This window comes from Lolium perenne, chromosome 4 (genome assembly GCF_019359855.2).
Source record: "Lolium perenne isolate Kyuss_39 chromosome 4, Kyuss_2.0, whole genome shotgun sequence".
NCBI classification, from domain to species: Eukaryota; Viridiplantae; Streptophyta; class Magnoliopsida; order Poales; family Poaceae; genus Lolium; species Lolium perenne.
The window spans coordinates 104,723,211-104,748,794 of record NC_067247.2 but is presented as its reverse complement, the minus strand read 5'-3'; positions in this window follow the sequence as shown (position 1 = coordinate 104,748,794).

The window sequence follows — 25,584 nt, the reverse complement described above, 5'->3', positions numbered from 1 at the left end:
TCTTCGCGATCGATAGAGCACGTGCCCGAGACGATGAAGATCGACAACGACGCACATCAATAATTGTCCATCGACGAACAAGTCAAGCATGGGATCATCGAAGATTCACATTGGTTTGCCAGGGACAAAGGCAAGCCCTAGCCTGGTTCACATTATGATTTCGAAATGCTTTTACTTCTGGTTCCTACATATCGCATGCGTTTCCAATATGTTTTATCGGCAGGAATAGTTATCCTATGTGTGTTGCATTTACCATCCTTGTAGCCTAAATACTCTGATCCACTGCTCCCAGCAAGACTAGGTTTGAGCTCGTGTGCATCGCTAGAGCCGTTGTATCGAATATGCTTAGCCATGCTTAGTTAACGAATTCTGATCCATCCGGTTGATGATTCAGAGCTGCGATTGAACCTAGTATGGCAGGATGACGTGGTAAGATCAGTGATGATAATAAACATGTTTAAAGGCTTGGATGGGCCGCCACATGGGGATGTGGTGATTTGACTCGTTCTCGCGATACTAGGACCTGAGTTCTCGCCTTCGGAACCAAGACTGAGCGTACAACCACACGGGGCCCATGGGAACCCCTTGGCCCGAACTTGCCTAGCTTACCCATGAGTCAATTAGTTTGCGAGTTCCATTTGGCATTCTGCATGGCGAAGGCGTGGAAAAGGTTTTCAAAGGTGCATCATACAGGGATGTGGCTAGGGTGAAGGATGCTGGAGGCATTGAACTGGATCCCCTGCACACAATGACCGGGACCGCCTCGGAGACTGGCTACCTACGATGATGGAGTTCCCCAGTTAGATTGACTCATGGAATAGGCGAAGCAAGGGAAAGGTTTTGGTCGACCACCCTCTGCCGGCACACCAAGGAAGTGTGTAACGTACGGCGCTAAGAGTCGGTCGGCGCGTGTGGGTAAAGTTGTACATCCCTGCAGGGTAAATCTTTTCGAAAAGCCGTGTCCACGGTTACGGACGACTTGGTGATGGATTCTGTGATCATAGACAACATGAACATAATCGTAAAACTTGGAATCAATGTGTGATAAGGATCCCTCCTCAGGGTATCGAGGGGGTGCTCCTAGTTGATAGGTTCAGCTGATGTTTAAGATTCGGTGGATTCAATATGATGATCAGTAGAGCTAGTGATATCGCTCTCTTATCCCCTTTTAAAATGATCTGAATAGACGAGCTTCTGCTCCCTCTTCTTTACAAAGGAAAACTGGCTTTCCGCAAAATAAGCTCCACATAAAGCCTCGCATACCAGCTTTGCTAAAAGGTTGTACTAAGTCTTGCTGAGTCCCTGTACTCAGCTTTGCATGCTTTGTTTCAGCATTTAAGACTCTCCAACAGATGAAGGTTTCTAGGTCGACATCGACGAGTAGCTTGGGATTCCCTGTGGCAGCCTGGAATCTATGGGCTGGGACGTCGCCGTTATGCTCCTGGCCTCTTAGGCCTTTTGCTATCTTGCTATTTAGAATAGCATAACTTCGCTTCCGTTGATTGATGAAATGTCAGGTCAGTGACCTCTGCTTGTAATACTTTGGTTTTTCGCTCAGCTATGAGCTTGTATTACTCTTTGAGTCGTAGAGTCACTGTTGTGTTACCGATTCTCACCCTGTAGGCCCTAGAGATCTAGGTTAGGCTTATGCCAGATGGTGATCTGGGTTTGTCTAGCCTACGACCTCCCGGGGTCTCCCACAGGTTTTGGTATCAGAGCAGGACTGCCTGTAGGAAAACCCTTTCCATTGGTCGATGTTGAGTCTAGTGGTTGTGAAAACTATTTGAAGGCTAAAAGTATTTGCGAAAATCGAATTAGGATTCTTTTTACTCCTTATCTGGTATCGCTCTAATTCAAAGTCACCTTACCTTGTGTTGATTTGAAAAGTTTTACCATTTCTTCTGGTCTTTCAAAAGTTAGGTGCTTCAAGGGCAAGTCATTCCTTAACCAGTTGACCTAGTTTGAGTTCTCTAAACTCTTGTGTGTTCTTTGTATCTCCTTTGTTGTGTTTCAATCAAGAGATTTTCTTTCATCATGATCTCTCTATCTTGTGGGTTCCACATCATTCTGTTCGAGGCTTCGAAGTTTCCTTTCACCTTGGACTCCTCCTCTCCTTTTTGCTTGGTTACTTCTGAAGCTAGGTATGGCTTCTTGAAAGTTACATTGTGATTACTACCTTGTAGTGTCCTATGTGTCACTCAGATAGTAGTCACTCCTTTCTCCGTATTTTAACTCTTGGACTTGAACCGAAGGTCCCGGATTGTGCTTGGTTCTTTTGAACCTTAGTACATGATGCTGACCTTTAACCCTAGATCCATTCCGTTGATACCTGCTGTCCATGGTCAAACCATACATCAGGTTGGCTAACTTCAAATTCACCTAGCCCTCAAGTCTTTGGTTGTTGTCGTGATTGAATGGTGGCAACAAAAGATGTTTCCTACCATTAGCTTTGACAGAGGTTCTTTTATGGAATCAAATGGATCACGACAAGAGTGCTCTTTGTGAGTCTCACATCTATGTCTGTGGCTCTGCCACACCTCCCTTTTTAGCATGAGTTTTGCAAGAGTGTTATCTTGTGCATCTACATCTCAGGATTTCTAATTCTGATCGTGTTTATCCTCTTCAGTTACTTTCTGACCTTCGCCCGCGAGCTAGCAGCCAAGTTGTAATTGTGCATTGGAATCTTCCAGTGCATTTTACCCTTGTGATCTTTCAAGACATTTCACTTCGAGATGTCAGGAGAAACAAACTCCAGTACCTCGTCCATTTCTAGGACTTGGTCAAAGCGTTGTAATCCGCAGATTAAAAGGGTTATGTAGCTTCTATTCTGTTCTACCTTAGAGTATCACACTCTTTTATATCTATATGTCGTGCTAAGTCTCATGGCCTTATTGATGAAGTGATGCTCTTACATATCTTTACTCGCCCTTCCTCCGTGCTGTCCGTGCTTGGGAATGTTGGGGTGTATGGATTGATGTGTCCATCCGAGATTCTAAGTAATTCTTATTGGTTTAAAATCCAAGGACATTTGCGTCATACTTAGCATGGTTGGTTAACCGATCACTAAGCAAAGTTTGACTGTGTTCCCTAGTTTGCTATCTAGGAAAACCTTCTTCGGTCAAAGAGTTAGGTTCACGCCGAAGCTCTCAAGACCACATCCTTTGCTCTGTAAAGCAAGCTTCCCTTACGAACTAAGTGATATATCGGTGGTACGTGATATTCTGGATGTCTTTCTGGAAGAATCACCATGTTTCCACATGACCGTGTTGTCAGGTTCATGAGTAAGTGGGTTCTCTGAATCCCTCCTTCTCCAAGAAACCGTACTGGATATCCTGGACTAGTTGGTTGAGTTTAAGCAACAACTTGGAGAGTTGTAAGACAAGAGCTCTATTCGACTTGATCCTTCTAAAAGGGTTGTCTAGTTTTGTTAGTGTTGAAGTAAGGAAATATCTCCTTTATGGATATGCTACCTTCCCAAATCTTTGATTTGAGTTTGGGCTATCGTCAAATCAAACTCAGTTCCAAGGACTATCTTGATGGTGTCTTTACTGATGGTGTTTCACCTGAGTATACCTTCATGTCCTTTGGTCTGACCAATACTTTTGCCTCGTTCATACAACATATGCGACCATCTCATTGGAGTGTCTTGATAAGTTTGTTGTTGAGCCCATCGATGACATTCTTATTTTCTCCATGTCAAAAGATGTTCATATTGAACAATTGGCACTAATGTTGGAAACTTTTAAGAACCATCTTTGTCTCATTACGAAGTATGTGTTCTGGATGTTAGAAGTGACCTTCTCTGATTCACGTGCATTTGCTGCAAGATGTCGCCGTGGAACCGAGTAGAGTTTCCCTTTGTTTTCCTCGGGAATCATCGCAAGTCAGTCATGCATGTGCGGAATATTCTTGAAATGGCAGGTTGTACCTCCATTTGCTTGAAAAGTTCCTTTATGCACACTAAGCCACTGACTAGTTTGTTCAAGAAAGAGAAGAAGCTTAGAACTTCAATATCTTCTTCGATGTCCCCACCAAGACTCAATTGTGTTACATTGCAAGTTCATGTGCACGCAATTGCTTTTGGCAGTCGCAACCACATGTATTACACAATCTAGCTCAATCTTTTGGAGCTTGACATTGTAGTCCATAACTTGAGAATCTAGCAACTTTACCTTGGTGGTAACTATTGCAAATTTCTATTTGGACTTGCCAAGTCCGAAATATCTTTACACCTAACCCAAGCTGAATCTCAAGCGGCAACGATGGTTAGTGTTTCTCAAAGATTTTTGACATAGGTCTCTTTGTATCCAGCAAGATTGATGTTGTGGTTAACACAATTAGTCGGAAGGTCCAATGCCATAATCTCTTGAAGAAACAAGAATAACCACTCGCCATCAGGATCTTGTGCGACTTACTCTATGAGTTGCCTTATGATGTCTTTTCAATCTGAAAGTCGGACCTTCACTTGATGACCTGTTGAAGGCTATTTAGAAGCCTAATATTGGTGTCTAGAACATCAAGGCAAACATTAGAAGCAAAGTTACTAAATGTCTCTCGGTCAATCCCTCGAAACCATTTCTCCCGTGACAACAATTCTGTTAGGAGAAAATTCACTCCCAGGTGATCCTACCACGCCGTTCGACAATGTTTTCCCCTTTCCTTTGAATTTTACTTGAAGCTTTCTTTAATTCACACGTTGTGTGAATTCGTCAGCCATATGTGACCCCAGTACTTTTGAGCAAGCCTTAAGGGAATGACAATCCTCTTTTCACATTCAAAGTCCAAATACTGGGAGAAGTATCTTTTCTTAGGATGCCAAATCTCCGTTGTCTATTCGTTCAAGTAACATGAAGCTATATCATAAACCTTGACCCTTCAGTAGCCAGTGTTCTTTCCCTTCCTTTGGTTTGTACCTGAAGTTCTAATCAATTCACACGTTGTGTGAATTCGTCAGTCATCTAGGCCCCCAGCCTTTTGACGAAACAACAACTGTTTCATGTGCCCATACCAAAAGAGTGACTATGATTCTGAAGTCCAACGTTGCTCTCATTGGATAATCATCCGTGCTTCTACGAGTCACCCTATCTAAGAGTGCCTCGTCATGGTATCAAAGGCAGTTTAACTCCTCGCTACCTTGTCCCTTCGTAATCTTGTCAAGCGTGGAGAAATTGTCTACCAAAATTTGAAACTTATCACATCTCCTCCGTACCTTGATGTGTTTCATGGTTGTTAACTCAAGAGTTGTTTTTCAGCACTCCTTCCATGAGTTGACCATGAAATACTCGATCTTTGTGAAGATCCACCATCCAATGTCATTCCCTCTTTCCTTTAGGAGCTACTGAGCAACAACTTCAAAGGAAGAAAAATGAAGCGCTTCATTCCTGGTGTCATGGAAGAACTTCTTCATGGTGTCGTGGATCAACTTGTTCAACAAAGAAGATTGTTGTGGTATTGACAAGATCGTTGAAAACCGGTGTAGTCCTTGTTACCTTCTCTATTCCTACCTTGGAATCTCGGGACGAGATTCTTTTAAGGGGGATAGATCTGTAACATCCCTGTTTTGCTAAACCTAGATTAGGGTTTGTTTGTGCATCATTTCATGAGCATCATGATTTCCTAAGGAAATTGCATAAGAAAATAATTTGAAAACCCTAATGTTGGTTTGAATCTTTCCCTCTCTGTATTCAACTGCTCAATGTATTTCAAATCTTTTCCAAAGTCAACATACATGGCACTTCGTAAAATGTTTGACAAGCCAAGTTTATTTTGAAAGTTTCAGAAAGTTTGAAGCTTCAAACAATTTTCAAATATCAAAAGGAGTTTGAAAAGAAAATAGAAAATAGATTTTAAAAAGAAGGAGAAACCCTCACTTCTCTCTTTCCCCTGGGCCAGCAGCCCATCTCTCTCTTTCTCTATGCAGCCCAGTCAGCAGCCCACCTCGGCCCAGCTCTACCTCGTTTGGCCCAACCCCACCCCAGGGGGTTTTTCGCAAAACACCCCATCGTCTTCAACCCCACGATGGGGGAAGCAGCTGGGTGGCAGCACCTCGGCTGCCGGCCGCGCCAAGATTCCCGCCGCCGCTCCCGGCGGCCTACAAGACCCCCTGCGCCGCCAGACAAACCCTGGCCCCCCATTTTCCCCCTCTCCCTCGATTCCCTGCGCGAAACCCTAACCTACATGCTCACATTAGGTCCGGCCACCTCTTGCCCCCGCCGTTCCTCACCTCCCCAGGCTCCGGCAACCCTCCCTCGAGCTCCGCCTCGCCGCCACGAAGCTTCTAGCCGAAGGAATCGGCTCGGGAAGCCTTCAATCGACGCGGACGCCACCGTCTTCCCCGTCACTGGCCGCCTCCTCCGCCGAAGCTCGCCGCCGTTCCCGGCCTTCCCTGGCTCCGGTGACACCACCAACAGCACCGCGGTGAGATTCCGCTCCTCCTGGTGCTCCCGCCTCCCTCCGCTCGCCCCTGTAGCGCCGCCGCCACGAGCACCTGCTCCGGCCGACGCTCGGCCTCGTCGCCGGCCACGCTCCGGCGACCTCCAGGTCACGACACCGCCACCAGGAGACTCCTCGCAGTAGCCCGCGTCGAACGCGCCGTTCCGCGCATCCAGGGGCGAGCTCTAGCGCCGCCTCTGCGTGGTCGCCGGCGTCGGCCGCCGGAGTTGACCACCGGCGGTTGACCGTCGTGGGACCCGCCCCTTTTGTCTCTTTTTAATTTTCTTATTTTCTGTAAATTGATAAATATATGACATGTGGGCCCCTGTGTTAGGTTTTTAATAATTTCGGAAATAAATAGGAAAAAAGAATAAAACCCTGACATGTGGGTCCAGGTCTGTCAGATTTTTAATAATTTCTGGAATTTTCAGAAATGATTTAAAATGAATAAAACTTGTAAAATTCATAACTTATTCATTTTAAATCAGAAAAATATGTATAATATATCAAAATTTTCAGAAAAATGAGATCTACAATTTGGTTACACAATCATGCATTGTTAAACAACTTTGAACCCTAGTTGTTTTAGAAGAACTTAATCAACCCCTCTGAGGTCTCCGGAACTACTAACCCTAGTCCCGTTGAACCCCAGTTAAATTGATGATGTCTTAGGGCTATTTCAGTACCAAATTAACATGTCATCTCATCATACTTGTATGCGCATTGCATCGATGCCATGTGTTGATTGTTCCTTTACCTTTCCGGTGTTTGCTTCTTCGCGATCGATAGAGCACGTGCCCGAGACGATGAAGATCGACAACGACGCACATCAATAATTGTCCATCGACGAACAAGTCAAGCATGGGATCATCGAAGATTCACATTGGTTTGCCAGGGACAAAGGCAAGCCCTAGCCTGGTTCACATTATGATTTCGAAATGCTTTTACTTCTGGTTCCTACATATCGCATGCGTTTCCAATATGTTTTATCGGTAGGAATAGTTATCCTATGTGTATTGCATTTACCATCCTTGTAGCCTAAATACTCTGATCCACTGCTCCCAGCAAGACTAGGTTTGAGCTCGTGTGCATCGCTAGAGCCGTTGTATCGAATATGCTTAGCCATGCTTAGTTAACGAATTCTGATCCATCCGGTTGATGATTCAGAGCTGCGATTGAACCTAGTATGGCAGGATGACGTGGTAAGATCAGTGATGATAATAAACATGTTTAAAGGCTTGGATGGGCCGCCACATGGGGATGTGGTGATTTGACTCGTTCTCGCCGATACTAGGACCTGAGTTCTCGCCTTCGGAACCAAGACTAAGCGTACAACCACACGGGGCCCATGGGAACCCCTTGGCCCGAACTTGCCTAGCTTACCCATGAGTCAATTAGTTTGCGAGTTCCATTTGGCATTCTGCATGGCGAAGGCGTGGAAAAGGTATTCAAAGGTGCATCATACAGGGATGTGGCTAGGGTGAAGGATGCTGGAGGCATTGAACTGGATCCCCTGCACACAATGACCGGGACCGCCTCAGAGACTGGCTACCTACGATGACGGAGTTCCCCAGTTAGATTGACTCATGGAATAGGTGAAGCAAGGGAAAGGTTTTGGTCGACCACCCTCTGCCGGCACACCAAGGAAGTGTGTAACGTACGGCACTAAGAGTCGGTCGGCGCGTGTGGGTAAAGTTGTACATCCCTGCAGGGTAAATCTTTTCGAAAAGCCGTGTCCACGGTTACGGACGACTTGGTGATGGATTCTGTGATCATAAACAACATGAACATAATCGTAAAACTTGGAATCAATGTGTGATAAGGATCCCTCCTCAGGGTATCGAGGGGGCGCTCCTAGTTGATAGGTTCAGCTGATGTTGAAGATTCGGTGGATTCAATATGATGATCAGTAGAGCTAGTGATATCGCTCTCTTATCCCCTTTTAAAATGATCTGAATAGACGAGCTTCTGCTCCCTCTTCTTTACAAAGGAAAACTGGCTTTCCGCAAAATAAGCTCCACATAAAGCCTCGCATACCAGCTTTGCTAAAAGGTTGTACTAAGTCTTGCTGAGTCCCTGTACTCAGCTTTGCATGCTTTGTTTCAGACGAAGACTCTCCAACAGATGAAGGTTTCTAGGTCGACATCGACGAGTAGCTTGGGATTCCCAGGTGGCAGCCTGGAATCTATGGGCTGGGACGTCGCCGTTATGCTCCTGGCCTCTTAGGCCTTTTGCTATCTTGCTATTTAGAATAGCATAACTTCGCTTCCGTTGATTGATGAAATGTCAGGTCAGTGACCTATGCTTGTAATACTTTGGTTTTTCGCTCAGCTATGAGCTTGTATTACTCTTTGAGTCATAGAGTCACTGTTGTGTTACCGATTCTCACCCTGTAGGCCCTAGAGATCTAGGTTAGGCTTATGCCAGATGGTGATCTGGGTTTGTCTAGCCTACGTCCTCCCGGGGTCTCCCACAAAGAAGGAAAAGATTGTTACTAAATTTGCTGGTGAATCTTATGAGTTTAATTTCTCTAAATTTGCTGAAACCCCTTATAAAGCTGATTCGCCTAATAATGATTTTAGAGTTGAACAGTGTGCGTCTATTGCTCTTGCTCCTAATAATCCTTTGCAGCAACATTTGGAGAATAGTGAGAGTGAAGTCTTTAGGGAAGAAAGAAATGAGTTTGATGAAATTTTCCTTCGTCAACCTATTCTTAAACATGACTTGCCGGTTGAAGATCTAGGCACAACACCACCACCAAAGGAAGATCCTATTTTTGATTTAAAACCATTGCCTGATAATCTTAAATATGCTCATATTGATGATAAGAAAATATATCATGTTATTATTAGTTCTAAGCTTTCAGAGATTGAGGAAGAAAAGTTATTGGAAATATTGAAGAAACATCGAGGAGCTATTGGCTACACTCTTGATGATTTAAAGGGGATTTCTCCCTCTATTTGCCAACATGCTATCAATATGGAAGATGATGCAAAGCCTGTTGTTGAACATCAGCGTCGTCTAATTCCGAAGATGAAGGAGGTGGTAAGGAATGAGGTATTAAAACTTCTTGACGCTGGTATTATATATCCTATTGCTGATAGTAGATGGGTTAGTCATGTGCATTGTGTTCCTAAGAAAGGAGGAATGACTGTTGTGCCTAATGATAATGATGAGCTTATCCCTCAAAGAGTAGTTGTAGGATATAGAATGTGCATTGATTTTCGAAAGGTTAATAAAGTTACTAAGAAAGATCATTACCCTTTACCATTTATTGATCAAATGTTAGAAAGGTTGTCTAAAAATACTCATTTTTGCTTTCTTGATGGTTATTCTGGGTTTTCACAAATTGCTGTTAAAACTAAAGATCAAGAGAAAACCACTTTCACTTGTCCCTATGGAACTTATGCTTATAGACGTATGCCTTTTGGTTTATGTAATGCTCCTGCTACTTTTCAAAGATGCATGTCTACTATTTTTCATGGCTTTTGCGAGAGTATTGTAGAGGTATTCATGGATGATTTTTCTGTCTATGGAAATTCTTTTGATAATTGCTTGCGAAACCTCGATAAAGTTTTGCAGAGATGTGAAGAAACTAACCTTGTTCTTAATTGGGAGAAATGCCACTTTATGGTTAATGAAGGAATTGTATTGGGACATAAAATTTCTGAGAGAGGTATTGAAGTTGATAGAGCTAAAGTTGAAGCAATTGAGAAGATGCCCTATCCGAGGGATGTTAAAGGTATTCGTAGTGTTCTTGGTCATGCTGGGTTTTATAGGAGATTCATTAAAGATTTCTTCAAGATTTCAAAGCCTCTTACTAATCTTCTTCAAAAAGATGTACCTTTTGTTTTTGATGATGATTGTAAGGAAGCTTTTGAAACTCTAAAGAAAGCCTTAACAACTGCTCCTGTAGTTGAACCTCCTGATTGGAATTTGCCTTTTGAAATTATGTGTGATGCTAGTGATTTTGCTGTAGGCGCTGTTCTTGGACAGCGAGTAGATAAGAAATTAAATGTTATTCATTATGCTAGCAAGACTCTTGATGCTGCTCAAAGAAATTATGCTACAACTGAAAAAGAATTGTTAGCTGTAGTCTTTGCTTGTGACAAGTTTAGATCCTATATTGTTGATTCAAAAGTTACAATTCATACTGATCATGCTGCAATTAGATACCTTATGACAAAGAAAGATGCTAAGCCAAGGCTTATTAGATGGGTACTTCTTTTGCAAGAATTTGATTTACATATTATAGATAGGAAAGGTGCTGATAATCATGTTGCTGATAATTTGTCTAGATTGGAAAATATTGCTTATGATCCTGTTCCTGTTAATGATAGTTTTCCAAATGAACAATTGGCTGTAATAAAGGTGAACTCGCGAGATAGCCCTTGGTATGCTAATTATGCTAACTTTATTGTATCCAAGTACTTGCCTCCAACCTTTTCAGCTCAGCAACGGAGGAAATTATTTTATGACTTGAGGCATTATTTTTGGGATGACCCACACTTATATAAAGAAGGAGTGGATGGTATTATGCGAAGATGTGTTCCTGAATATGAACAACAAGAGATATTGAGTAAATGTCATGGTAGTGCTTATGGAGGACATCACGCCGGAGAAAGAACCGCACAAAAGGTTCTACAATCAGGTTTTTATTGGCCAACTCTCTTCAAAGATGCAAGGAAGTTTATTTTATCTTGTGATGAATGTCAAAGGGTTGGTAATATCTCCAGACGCAATGAAATGCCTATGAATTATACTCTTGTTATTGAACCATTCGATTGTTGGGGATTTGACTTCATGGGTCCTTTCCCTTCTTCATAAGGTAACACTCATATACTTGTCGCTGTTGATTATGTTACTAAATGGGTAGAAGCTATACCCACAAAAAGTGCTGATGGTGAGACTTCTTTGAAAATGCTTTTAGATATTATTTTTCCTAGATTTGGAGTACCTAGATATATTATGACTGATGGAGGTTCTCATTTTATTCATGGAGGTTTTAGAAAAACTCTTGCTAAGTATGGTATTAATCATAGAATTGCTTCCGCTTATCATCCTCAAACTAGCGGGCAAGTAGAATTATCAAATAGAGAGATTAAATCTATTTTGGGAAAGACTGTTAATAAATCTAGAAAGAATTGGGCTATTAAATTGAAGGACGCATTATGGGCTTATAGAACTGCTTATAAAAATCCCATGGGTATGTCACTGTATAAAATGGTTTATGGAAAAGCTTGTCATTTACCTTTAGAATTAGAGCACAAAGCTTATTGGGCTGTAAGGGAACTTAATAAAGATTTCAAACTTGCCGGTAAGAAGAGATTGCTATAATTGAGTTCTTTAGATGAATGGAGAAGTGAAGCATATGAAAATGCTAAACTCTTTAAGGAGAAAGTTAAGAAATGGCATGATAGAAGAATTATCAAGAGAGAGTTTAATGTTGGGGATAAAGTCCTATTGTATCGGTCTCGTCTCAGATTCTTTGCAGGGAAGTTGCACTCAAAATGGGAAGGACCATATGTCATTGATGAGGTATATCGATCAGGGGCAATTAAAATTAGTTCTCTTCAAGGTAATGCAACACAAGTAGTGAATGGACAAAGACTCAAGCATTATATCTCTGGAGATTCTTATAATGAAGATGTTGATATTATCCAAGTGGTAACTCCAGAAGCTTACATCAAAGGTCAAGTTGACAGTCCTGCAGAGTTCGACTTTGAATAGGTAACAGTACTGGTAATAAAAAGTCCGCGTTTTACTTTCCGAACAATGTTTTTGCTGTTTTTGGAAAATATGAGAAATTACGAGATCGAAACGGAGTGGAGGAGACGCACGAGGGCGTGCCCCCATAGGCCGGCGCGGGCCCCAGCCTGGCCGTGCCGCCCTATGAGGACACCGCCTCGTTGTCCCCCTCCGACTTTTGTTCGATCTGGTACTTTCCTTCTGACGTAAAAATTACTGCTATATATCCCCCGGGCCCCTGGAGGTCCGTATATCGTTTTCTCGTCGTGTTTTATTTCGAGTTGTTTCTGCCAGGATCTGCTTCGGATCTAGATCCACTATGTCTTCGTCGGGAACTCCGAAGGACAGCTTCTTTGAGGACATCGTCAACCCGTACATGAACGAGCTGAAGATGCACCCCAAGGAATTGCTGCTCGTAGATGGAGAGTTGCAGATCAAAGATGTCCAGGGTCCTAAAGGAGAAGGAAGCTTGGAAGACAGAGTGGAGAAATTGGAACAAGAGGTCTTCAACTACAAGAAGATGGCTGAGCGTGAAGTGGACATCTTTCACAAGATTGTGTCTGAACTTATTGATGGACACAAGAAGGAGACTGCAAAGTTGTGGGACGATATCTTCTCACTTCACGACACCACCAACAAACTCCAAGCTCAACTCTATGATGTTCATAATCGCTGTTCATAAGTCATGCTGCTAGTTTCAGGTTTCCGGAGACCAAGATGTCTTTTGTTGATGGAGAGCCTCTTCCTTGGAAGTCTGATGATGTCAAGAATTCACCATCGCCACCGAAGGAGTAATTCATCATCGGTATTGGCATCCCCTTGGTTTGTTCCAAGCTTGGGGGAGTGCCGCGGTATCACATCATCACTATCTTTTACTTTTTATTATCAAGTAGTGTCATATCATGAGTAGGGAAGTTATCATATAAGATGTGTTGCGGTATGGAAGTATCTCTCTCTAGTTGGTTATCTATGTATCCCTTGGTGTGAGTTATCGTTATGAAATATTAATGAGAAGTTTTATCGTTTACATATTGCACATCTTATTTTAGTTTGCAATCTCTATTATGTGATTGATCTTGTTGTTAGTATTGGTATCACTTTGGGAGCATTGAGTAAATCTATTTGGTTTTGGCAAACTTAGCATTGGTCAATAGCAACAACACTTTGAGTTTTAAGTAGAGAAGAGGAAATACATGTAGATATGTTATTATCTTTCTTGTTAGTTCTTAGCTTAGTATTCTGAAGTTAAAATTGTTTGTGCTTACAAGGAAGATGCATGATTGTTTCTATCACATGTATATTTGTTTGCTTCCCTCAACTCTTATGCTTGCTAATTAACCTTGCTAGACAAAGACCTGTACTGAGAGGGAATGCTTCTCGTACATCCAAATCTTTAAACCAAAACCCGTGCCATGTGAGTCCACTATAACCACCTATTATGTGGTATTTCCTGCCACTCCAAGTAAACACTTCATGTGCTACCTTTAAACAATTCAAAACTTTATTACTCCTTATTTGTGTCAATGTTTTATAGCTCATGAGGAAGTATGTGGTGTTTATCTTTCAATCTTGTTGGGCAACTTTCACCAATGGACTAGTGGCTTCATCCACTTATCCAATAACTTTGCAAAAAGAGCTGGCAATGGGGTTCCCAGTCCCAAGTTAATTAACTTTTGTAATTTTACAAATAGACACTCCTCCATGGTATGTGATTGATTGGACGGCACCCGAGGATTCGGTTAGCCATGGCTTGAGAAAGCAAAGGTGGGGAGGAGTGTCATCTAAATAAAACTAAAATAAAAAGACACTCCTTCATGGTATGAGATTGTTGGCAGGCACCCGAGGATTCGGTTAGCCATGGTTTGTGAAAGCAAAGGTTGGAAGGAGTGTCAACCAAAAAGAAAACTTTATGGGAGCCGCTCTTTGAGAGTTTGTCTGGCAAGGGGGTTAGAGTACCCGCTACCAGTCGTTGACAACAACAAACACCCCTCAAAACTTTACTTTTACGCTCTCTATATGATTTCAAAACTTGAAAAGCTCTAGCACATGATTTAATCCCTACTTCCCTCTGCGAAGGGCCTATCTTTTACTTTATGCTGAGTCAGTAAACCTATTTCCCTCCATCTTAAGCAAGCATTTGAGTTGTTGTGATCCAACCATCTATATTGTGATATATTTAATCATGCCTTTTATTCTTCCTTGTTTAGTACAAGTTTTATCTGATGAATATAGCTTTGAAGATTATCAATGATTATGAGGAGATTATTATGATTGAGTATGCAAGTTCTGCTATATAAGCTTTAATATAAGAGCTCCGCTCGATAGATAGGTATAATCTGTTAACTGTTCTTTGACCAAGAACGAAGTTTGCCATCACCAATTATGATTTTCTATGCACCTTTACTTGTGATTTCCTTTTACTTGCTTCAAGTTGAATCATATGAGGAAGTTGTTCACTATTATGTCTTGTGTGAATTAATGTGATGCTTCTTGTCCGTATTTTATTTATCGACTCTTCACTCCATAAACATGTGGTCTTGTTTACCGAGTTCAGTTTCGCTTGGGGACAAGCGAAGTCTAAGCTTGGGGGAGTTGATACGTCCATTTTGCATCACTATTTTATATCATAATTTGCTGCTATTCATTGATATATTTCATATTTGGAGATGATACTTATAATATTTCATCTATTTTGCATGTTTCATGATTATTTGGAGATCGCGCACCGGAGCCAGGATTCTGCTGGAAAAAGCACCGTCAGGATGCAATATTTCGGAAGATCAGCAGTTGACGGAAATTATATGAAAATTCCTATTTTTCCAGAAGTCGAAGGGAGCCAGAAGGGGGAGCCGAGGGGACCCGAGGTGGGCCCACCCCATAGGCCGGCGCGGCCCAAGGCCTGGCCGCGCCGCCCTTTGAGGAGGGGGCCCACAGCCCTCTCTTGCCTCCTTTTCTTCGCGTACGTCTTCGTCCTGAAAACCTAAGCCCCAGAGGATAGTCGCGAAGAGTCACAGCCGCCTCTGCGGGGCGGAGAACACCAGAGAGAAAAGAGCTCTCCGGCGGGCAGGAATCCGCCGGGGAAATTCCCTCCCGGAGGGGGAAATCGACGCCATCGTCACCGTCATCGAGCTGGACATCATCTCCATCACCATCATCATCATCATCATCATCATCATCGCCATCTCCACCGCTGCACCTCGTCACCGCTGTAACAATTCGGGTTGGATCTTGATTGTTTGATAGGGGAAACTCTCCCGGTGTTGATTTCTACTTGTTATTGATGCTATTGAGTGAAACCGTTGAACCAAGGTTTATGTTCAGATTGTTATTCATCCCCATAACACATCTGATCATGTTCCATATGATGTCTCGTGAGTAGTTCGTTCAGTTCTTGAGGACATGGGTGAAGTCTAAATGTTAGTAGTGAATCATGGTTGAGTAGTATTCAATGTTATGATATTTAAGTTGTGGTGTTATTCTTCTAGTGGTGTCGTGTGAACGTCGACTACACGACACTTCACCATTTATGGGCCTAGGGGAATGCATCTTGTACTCGTTTGCCAATTGCGGGGTTGCCGGAGTGACAGAAACCTGAGCCCCCGTTGGTATATCGATGCAGGAGGGATCGCAGGATCTCAGAGTTTAAGGCTGTGGTTAGATTTATCTTAATTACTTTCTTGTAGTTGCGGATGCTTGCAAGGGGTATAATCACAAGTATGTATTAGTCCTAGGAAGGGCGGTGCATTAGCATAGGTTCACCCACACAACACTTATCAAAACAATGAAGATTAATCAGCTGTATGAAGCGAAAGCACTAGACTAAAATTCCCGTGTGTCCTCAAGAACGTTTGGTCATTATAAGTAAACAAACCGGCTTGTCCTTTGTGCTAAAAAGGATTGGGCCACTCGCTGCAATTATTTCTCTCGCATTTTACTTACTCGTACTTTATTTATGTGCTACATCAAAACCCCCTGAATACTTGTCTGTGAGCATTTACAGTGAATCCTTCATCGAAACTGCTTGTCAACACCTTCTGCTCCTCGTTGGGTTCGACACTCTTATTTATCGAAAGTACTGCGATACACCCCCTATACTTGTGGGTCATCAGAGAGCCGTCGGCACAACCCTCCTCGTGGCCGGCGGTGGTCTTCCGTCTTCCAACCCTTCAGCGCCACTTTAGAATCGGTTGTTTAGGTGGTTAGACACTATGTCCATCATCCCCACGCATGATGCTATGTTCGTTATTTATACTTGGCGCTGGGGGCTGGGGACCTGGACCAAACGTTGGTTTGGGTGCCTCCGATCAAGGCTCCCTCGTGAGATGAGACGTGGTAGTCTCCTTTATTTCTCTCATATGTTTGATGAGATCAATCCCAACATTATCCCTCTTGATCGTAAGGAGAACAAACATCATAAGCCCATTCTCATTAGAAATAACGTACCAAAATAAAGTGTTACAATGACTAATAAAATGTCATTGAAACCTCTTTACCTATAGCACATCAATATAAATTGAAATGGAAAAAATATTACTTAACGGGAGTTGGTTTATTCAACGGTCCTTATTTCCAGGATCAAAAGCTTTATGTCGGCAACATAATCATAAATATGGGGACAAGCTTTGATAAACGGATCCATAGAACATATAAACCATATTTATATGCTTGGCATCAACATTTTGACCCTGGATTCTATCTTTCACAACATAAAACATGTTGTCAATGGTTTTGGAAACACCATTTGACTTGTTGTTACTCGCATAGAAAACTGCGTGTTCATAACACAGTAAGTGCTTTAGAAATGTTGTCTACCACCTCAATTCCTGGAATAAAACTTCTTTGACATACAACCTGCCCAATAGCCTCTTAACATGCCACAAAATAGTTTGCTCATTACTGATGCCATCAAATTAATTTGGAGCTTTTCCACGATGTAGCTCCACATGCGAAGGTGAGGATTTAACATGACATGGAAACCTTAATATCCACATACCTCACAAAAACAATGTCTAAATAACACACAATATCGAGGTTAGCAGACATCTTATTAATAAGCATGTAAACTTTATTGTCTTGCATGTACCGCAAGACCTCTTGGCAGCTTTTCCAGCGGCCATTGCTGGATTTATTGTGTCTTTGCCAATTATCCCGATCATAAATAGGGCGTGTTCATACTTGAAAACACATGTTGCTTCTGACAGCTGAAACATAAGGAACCGACATTATCTGATCAGTTTAAATGGTTCCTTGGACATTTAAATATGTCCAGCTTTATCGCCCTTAACTTTAGTAGCAGGTGAGACAGAGTACTGGGCATAATACTTTTCTCTCATACTCAATCAACGTATGTCATCATAATAGAACATATACTCCTTTATGATTTGGACTTATATCTTAGTGAACCTCAATACAATTAAGGTATGAGGCGTTACCAAGACCCTTCATATCATAATATAGAAGATTGAAATCTCTTGGACAACCAGTAAAATTTAATCTACATAGAATAGTGAAGCTTACTTCCCCTCATTTTGAGATACTATTGTAACATTATTTCTTAGGGTCACATTTGGTTTTGTAGAGCCATTTAAGGCCTACCAATATTTAACTCATTTAGGAAACTCCATTAAGTTCCATACATCTCATAGTCTTCGTCTTATATGGAAGAAAGACATAAGATGAACGTTCACACACATTATTTATCATAGGGAAATTACTGAGGCTCAACAATAAATGTTGCATTAGGGATTGCATAAGACTGCTCATAGTGCAAGTAACTTCACTAGTAACTAAGTGTCCAACTCAGCAAATTTGCTTATGTGGCAATGAGTTAATGAGGAAAGAGGAGGATGGAGTAACATAGCTAGTTACTGTAACATCACACTTCCCAAGATACAATGAGTCTACAAGCTAATTAATGAAGACATCTAGGATACTACTTTGATGTTACTAACCACTATGAAGGTAGTACCATAGAGTAGTAACATGCACTTGTTACTACTCTATGTTACTTCCCACTATGACTAGTCTAAGTCTCAACCTAGCTGATGCATATGAACAAAGATCTAGTGAAATTCTCCTAAAGATTTATGTTCATAAGTTCCATGTTCCTGATGATCACTTTATTGTAGAGAACATGGCTCCAAAACTTTATAACACTTCATTTCAGTTCTAAACCAGAACACCGTTGGGCAGAAGGTGGAAAAGAACTTGATAAAATGTAGCACATGATCATAAACGACGTTGGTTAGATTTACAATCATGAGCCACATGGTATCGACAAAACTCGCCACTTTAGTGAAGCAAGACAAATGATCATAAACGATGTTGGTCAGAAATATAATCATAAACCACATGCTACACCATAATCGACCTTGGAATGGCAAACTTGCCACTTTATCATTCATGTGTGTTTCATAATGTTCATAAAGGAGTAAGTACACATTAACATGCTTAAAAGGAGTTAGCACATTAGTGTGATTTTATTCGTCCTCCAAATAAGACTTCTCACTGGTTCCATCTTACTTAGAGAACGAACACGTTCATCATTTTAGTGTAAGAAAAGAGAACGCCATATCCCATATTAAATGAGACAATCCATTCCCCCTTTGAAATGTGGTACACTTGACCACAATTTCGATGAGGTCTCATTATTCAATTCTCTTACATCTTAATTGTGTTATAACATACATCTATTATATATTAAAAGCAAAATACGGATATAAAATAGAGACACCACGTTAATCCACATAGACTAAATAATCTAATCCACTGATTTTACGTTAACCATTGGTATTAACGGTGTAGATTTAAAAGTTCACGTAAATAAAACGTGTCCCGATGGCACGAGCATGACCACGTCCAGGCACGAAACTGAAGACTCCAGATGATATACGTCATGACCCAGGCCGCTAATCTTCCAAGGCCCTTTTTAATGAACCAGTTCGGTCTAGGTTGCAAGTTCTCAATAAATAGTATGTACTGTAAAGTTTCAGAAATAAGAAGGTTTCCTAACGCTCAGCTCAAAGCTGGCCGGCGTCTCACGTTTCCATTATACAGAGAGTTAGCTAGCATATACTATTACAACGGAGTATGATTAGATCGAATCTATCTATAGCTAGCGCTAGCTGCAATTTTAAACAGCCTAACTAATCTCTATATGATACATACATTTATATAGAACGTACATGACTAAATATAACCCAACTAAGTTACTCTAATTGTCTAATACTACCGTAGCCTCATAAAGGCGGAATATTAATTCAGTGCAAGGCGACGTTTCCGTCGACAGCGAGACGTCTATGGTGACCCGTCAATTTTAAGATCCAATCTGCCAGCTCAGTCTTCCGGATGTGCTCATAGGGCTTAGGTGTGCCTGTGTGTGCGTTCGTAGGGGTGAGTGTATGCGCTTATATATGAGCGTCTACGTTTGTACTGTGTTTCTCACAAAAAAAAAAATACTACCGCGGCAATATCCTGTTACTAGATTTAAGTTCAAGTATGTGTAAAAGATACATACGCTTTGCCTTATGTCACGATAGAGAGAAGTTTACTGAAACAAACTACCCACTCAGTCTCATAAAAATGTCTTAACTTTATTTAAATTTGAATCGTATGTATATATATTTAAATTTAAATTTAGATAAAGTTGAGATATCTTTTATGAGACGGAGGGGTACAAAAGTTGATACGAAACTGAGTCTAAACAAACTAAAATAATATGCATATTGCCATAGTGATGTCACTGTTGATGTCACACCAACATGATCTGCTCGATTTTTGGTCCATATGTGTCAATAGATAATTTCTTTTTCCTATAGCATAATATTATTTAAAAGTTCTACGTGATATAAAAACATTCCTAGCTAGCGCCATTTTTGGAACGATGATATTGTAGAAAATCAGAAACTGCTCTTTACTAACCTAATATTTGTGTGTCACTCGGAAAATTAAAGAATATATGAATAAATATTCGCAAAATAAATTATCCATTAATTATTTTAAAATATTTATCTAAAAATAGTCGTCATTTGCACCAGGGAGATTGTTTTATGTCTAAAGGCTAATCTATAACAAGCAACAAATTCTAGAAAAATAACTAAACTGAAAATTTCCATTTTTTAATTGTCATAGGTGCAGAGTGGAACCTCCGTTAAGAAATTATAATTTGATTTTCAGTTTGTAAGCTTAACTAACAAAAGTCTAGCCATTCTCCTCTAGCTAGACCTTCATTATTATTTGGGCTGCAACATATAAACCTCATAGTTCTAACATCTAATAGCAATAGCTGACTGTATGAATGTTTGTCACCTAGATATTGTGATAAATATCATGTACAAACATGAAATATACTAATTTGTATGGGACTTCCATTTTAATACGGAAAATAATAATTCATCCACAAATTAAAGATGATTAAAGATTAAACCTGCAAATTTGTTAATTCATTTATCATAATATCTAGGTGTTTGAAAAACTATGTTGTACACATCACATAATATGAGTATCTTTGAAATGATAGATTTAATTCACACACACTCAGAGTGGAACCTCCGTTAAGAAATTATAATTTGATTTTCAGTTTGTAAGCTTAACTAACAAAAGTCTAGCCATTCTCCTCTAGCTAGACCTTCATTATTATTTGGGCTGCAACATATAAACCTCATAGTTCTAACATCTAATAGCAATAGCTGACTGTATGAATGTTTGTCACCTAGATATTGTGATAAATATCATGTACAAACATGAAATATACTAATTTGTATGGGACTTCCATTTTAATACGGAAAATAATAATTCATCCACAAATTAAAGATGATTAAAGATTAAACCTGCAAATTTGTTAATTCATTTATCATAATATCTAGGTGTTTGAAAAACTATGTTGTACACATCACATAATATGAGTATCTTTGAAATGATAGATTTAATTCACACACACTCAGAGTGGAACCTCCGTTAAGAAATTATAATTTGATTTTCAGTTTGTAAGCTTAACTAACAAAAGTCTAGCCATTCTCCTCTAACTAGACCTTCATTATTATTTGGGCTGCAACATATAAATCTCATAGTTCTAACATCTAATAGCAATAGCTGACTGTATGAATGTTTGTCACCTAGATATTGTGATAAATATCATGTACAAACATGAAATATACTAATTTGTATGGGACTTCCATTTTAATACGGAATATAATAATTCATCCACAAATTAAAGATGATTAAAGATTAAACCTGCAAATTTGTTAATTCATTTATCATAATATCTAGGTGTTTGAAAAACTATGTTGTACACGTCACATAATATGAGTATCTTTGAAATGATAGATTTAATTCACACACACTCTCAATTAAATAAGGGATTTCTATTTTCGTGCCCTCAGATCCTTAGTTGTACTCAGTTTTCCCCAGCTCCTTAGTTTTTCCTCAGTTTTCCCCAAGCCCTTGTCTGAACCCGCAGAAGGAGCTCGGACGGAAGGAATCCGTTAAGTTGACCGTTCCGTGCTGACGAGTGGGGTCGTGTCGTCGTCGCGTCGTGTGGGACCGCGTCGTGTGGGGCTGGTAGGAAGGGACCGCGTGGGACAGGACGAGACCATGTTTGTGGGGCCGTAGCGTGTGGAGCCGTGTGGGTCCGGGATGGGAGCACGAGTGGTTTCTGTCTCTTTCGCCCAGATTAGCAGTTTTCAATGTACCTTTTTCCTCTCTCTCGCTCGATCTCATTCATATTTGATAGCCCAAATTGGTAGCAAATCTAGAGCAGCTTGTCCTTCTGTTTTTTAACACCATTAATTTCTTTATGCCTTCGTTTTTACCCAATCAGGTAGGAAATCTAGGGCACAAATCCAGAGAGAAAATATAGGATAAGCTGCATACAACAACCAACATAGCATAGATATATTCAGGACAGATCCAAAAGTAGTACCGATAGATCCAACATAAGCTACATTTTACATGAATTTAAGCTGCTCTACAGATAGAGCAGTCACATACAGAGAGTGCAGTAGGCACGTTCAACGCCTCCAGGTAGCGCGTGTGACTCGCTTGGAGGTTGCGCAGGTGAATCCCAAGTGCTTTGTGTTTGGCCATGTACGCATGCACGTTCACGGTCCTTCCAACTCTAGCGCCACATCTGCCAATGGATTCAGCATGGTTCACCAGGGAGTTGAAGTCGGTGGCGCGGAGCTTCCTGTTGCAAAAGGGGCACTTGTAAATGCCTCGAGCAAAGGGGCCATCGTAATGGCCGGACTGCAGCCTCCTGAGGACGTGACGAGTCTTGGTGTGGAAGGACTCGTCGTCGCTGTCGACGTCGCTGCTCTGCACCTGTCACGTAGCACCAAAGATCGTGCAAAAAACACGGAGTCAATTGCAACGATGATGGAATAGAGAGTGAACAAAAAATCATGCATGATAATATGGGCTCGAAAAAAAGAGGTAGCCTCAGTTACATTGGACACACTTATATCCAGGATTTGAGTCAGCAAACCAAAGATCATGCACAACAAATTTGTACACACCAATTGTTTACTGACCAAACCCTGAATCAATTTATGCCCAAATATTCATCATCATCGGCACAAATCTTAAACAAAAGCAAATCACAAACACTAATAACGCAAGATCTAACACAAAAGGATCGAACTAGGAACAGAGACGAACAGTAATAACGCAAGATCTAACACAAAAGGATTGAACTAGGAATGTAACAAAGTAATAACGCAAGATCTAACACAAAAGGATTGAACTAGGAACAGACGAACCGTAATAACGCTAGATCTAACACAAAATGATTAAAATGAGATAAGAACAAGGGAACAAAGGGTTACCTCCGGCTCGTTGTCGACGATGCTGGTGTCGTAGGGGTTCTCCGGCGCGTCGTATTGCACTGGTTCGTACGGGTCCCAAGCGACGGGGGACTGGACGGTGGCGGCGGCCGATGCGCCGGCTGCTACGTTGGAAGCAGCGACAGGGGCCTGGACGGGGGCGGCGGCCGATCCGCCGGCTGCTACGTTGGAAGCAGCGACAGGGGCCTGGACGGGGGCGGCGGCCGATGCGCCGGCTGCTACGTTGGAAGCAGCGACAGGGGCCTGGACGGGGGCGGCGGCAGATGTGCCGACAATGGGCATCTCTTTCTTCTCCATCGCCGGCGGTTTTCTTCGGGGTTTTTTCTTCGGTTGTGGAGAAGATGATGGGACAGGAGAGGCGGTTGCAGTGAGCCAGTGAGAACGTGCGTCGAGGGAGAGAAAGAGGGGCTCTATAAAGACGAAGGTGGCGTGTACCGCAACACGCGTCCGCTATGCACGGCTGCAGCGTGCACCGCTACACGAGTCTAACCCTGGGACGTTTGGTGTACTCAGTTATAACCTCATGCCTTATACAGAAATTTTATCTGTACTCGCTTTTCCCTCGAGGACTTAGACCGGCAAGTGCAATATACTCAGTTTTACCCTCAAGTAGCTGGTCAACAGAGAGTCAACAAATGAGATTAACATAGCTAATTGAGTCATTTCATGCGCAAAAAAATCCAAAAAAATAAAAACATAGTGGCAACTACTCATGGAGTCTTCCTACGCAACCTGCCACCTAGAAAACCTTAACAAACATATATAAATTAAGTTTTATCACAAATTGCCACTTCTCAGAATCACTAGTGTAGCTATGAAGATGCATGGTTTTCCACCCAAACCCCTTTGCAAAACATCTTTCCCAAAACATAGTTTGTCTAAATGATGCCATAATTGTCACACTCATGTATATTTGAATTGCAAATAATTTGATGTAGCCCAATATGAATTATATTGTACAAAACACACATTTTTCATTTTGTAATTCTTTTGTTTGAATCCCTTAGTCTATTTACTATTTATGTGCCCTTGGATTCTTAGTACTACTCAGTTTTGCCCTCAAGTACTGTCACAAATGCTCTGAGAAGCTCAAACTTATCCTGATTGGTTGAGCCGTTGTCACACGGATCGACTCCACGAACCGTTGATCCACTGGTCTAACGGGCAGTATACCCCTATCCGTCTCTTCGTGGCAACCTCTCTCTCTCTCTCAATCTCTCTCTCTCTCTTCGTGGCCACCCCTCTCTCTCTGTCGGTGGAGAATGCCCACCCCTCTATTTATGTGCAATAACGAGTTTGCCACTTAATATAGTTTGGGATATAGTATTGGTATAAACATGAGGCATACATATTTGCGGATTTCGGTGATTGCATTATTTGTCACCCCTCTAACAATTATCAACTATATTTAGTTGTCCTTTTCTTTTAGGGAATATAGTTTGGGATATAGTATTGGTATTTTGAAACGGCCTAAAAGTGGTATAATTTTGTTATAAACATGAGGCATACATATTTGCGGATTTCGGTGATTGCATTATTTGTCACCCCTCTAACAATTATCAACTATCTTTAGCTGTCCTTTTCTTTTAGGGAATATAGTTTGGGATATAGTATTGGTATTTTGAAACGGCCTAAAAGTGGTATAATTTTGTTATAAACATGAGGCATACATATTTGTGGATTTCGGTGATTGCATTATTTGTCACCCCTCTAACAATTATCAACTATCTTTAGCTGTCCTTTTCTTTTAGGGAATATAGTTTGGGATATTGTATTGGTATTTTGAAGGGACCCTATTTTGAAACGGCCTAAAAGTGGTATAATTTTGTTATAAACATGAGGCATACATATTTGCGGATTTCGGTGATTGCATTATTTGTCACCCCTCTAACAATTATCAACTATCTTTAGATGTCCTTTTCTTTTAGGGAATATAGTTTGGGATATGGTATTGGTATTTTGAAACGGCCTAAAAGTGGTATAATTTTGGTATAAACATGAGGCATACATATTTGCGGATTTCGGTGATTGCATTATTTGTCACCCCTCTAACAATTATCAACTATCTTTAGCTTTCCTTTTCTTTTAGGGAATATAGTTGGTAATTTCGGTGAATGCACACACTAACTTTGAAACAACTACAAGTACATGTAACTGAATAATGGATTTGTAACAAGGTATCCCTTGTAACAACTTCTAGCGCCTGCTGAGCAATGATAAGAATCCGATCGTAATTATACAACAACAAAAAAATAACCAGCCATCAGATTAGCTTGCTTCTTCAACTCGATCAGCTGCCTTAACTGCTTGTTCATTTTCTTCAGTTCTCCCTTCACTTCCACCAGTTCTGCATTGGGAGCATTAGGCATAATCGGAACGGCTCCTCTCTCCGCCGCATTCTCTACAGCAAGTCCCCCCCTCCCAAATTGCGCCCCCCAATAGCGCCAATTGATTCCTGCAACTGAAGCCTCTGAACGTACACATCGATCCACTCGAAATGCCTGCATTTCTTCAAGATCTGAAAACAACAACGTGAACCCTAAATCCCAAATTCGAGGGAATAACA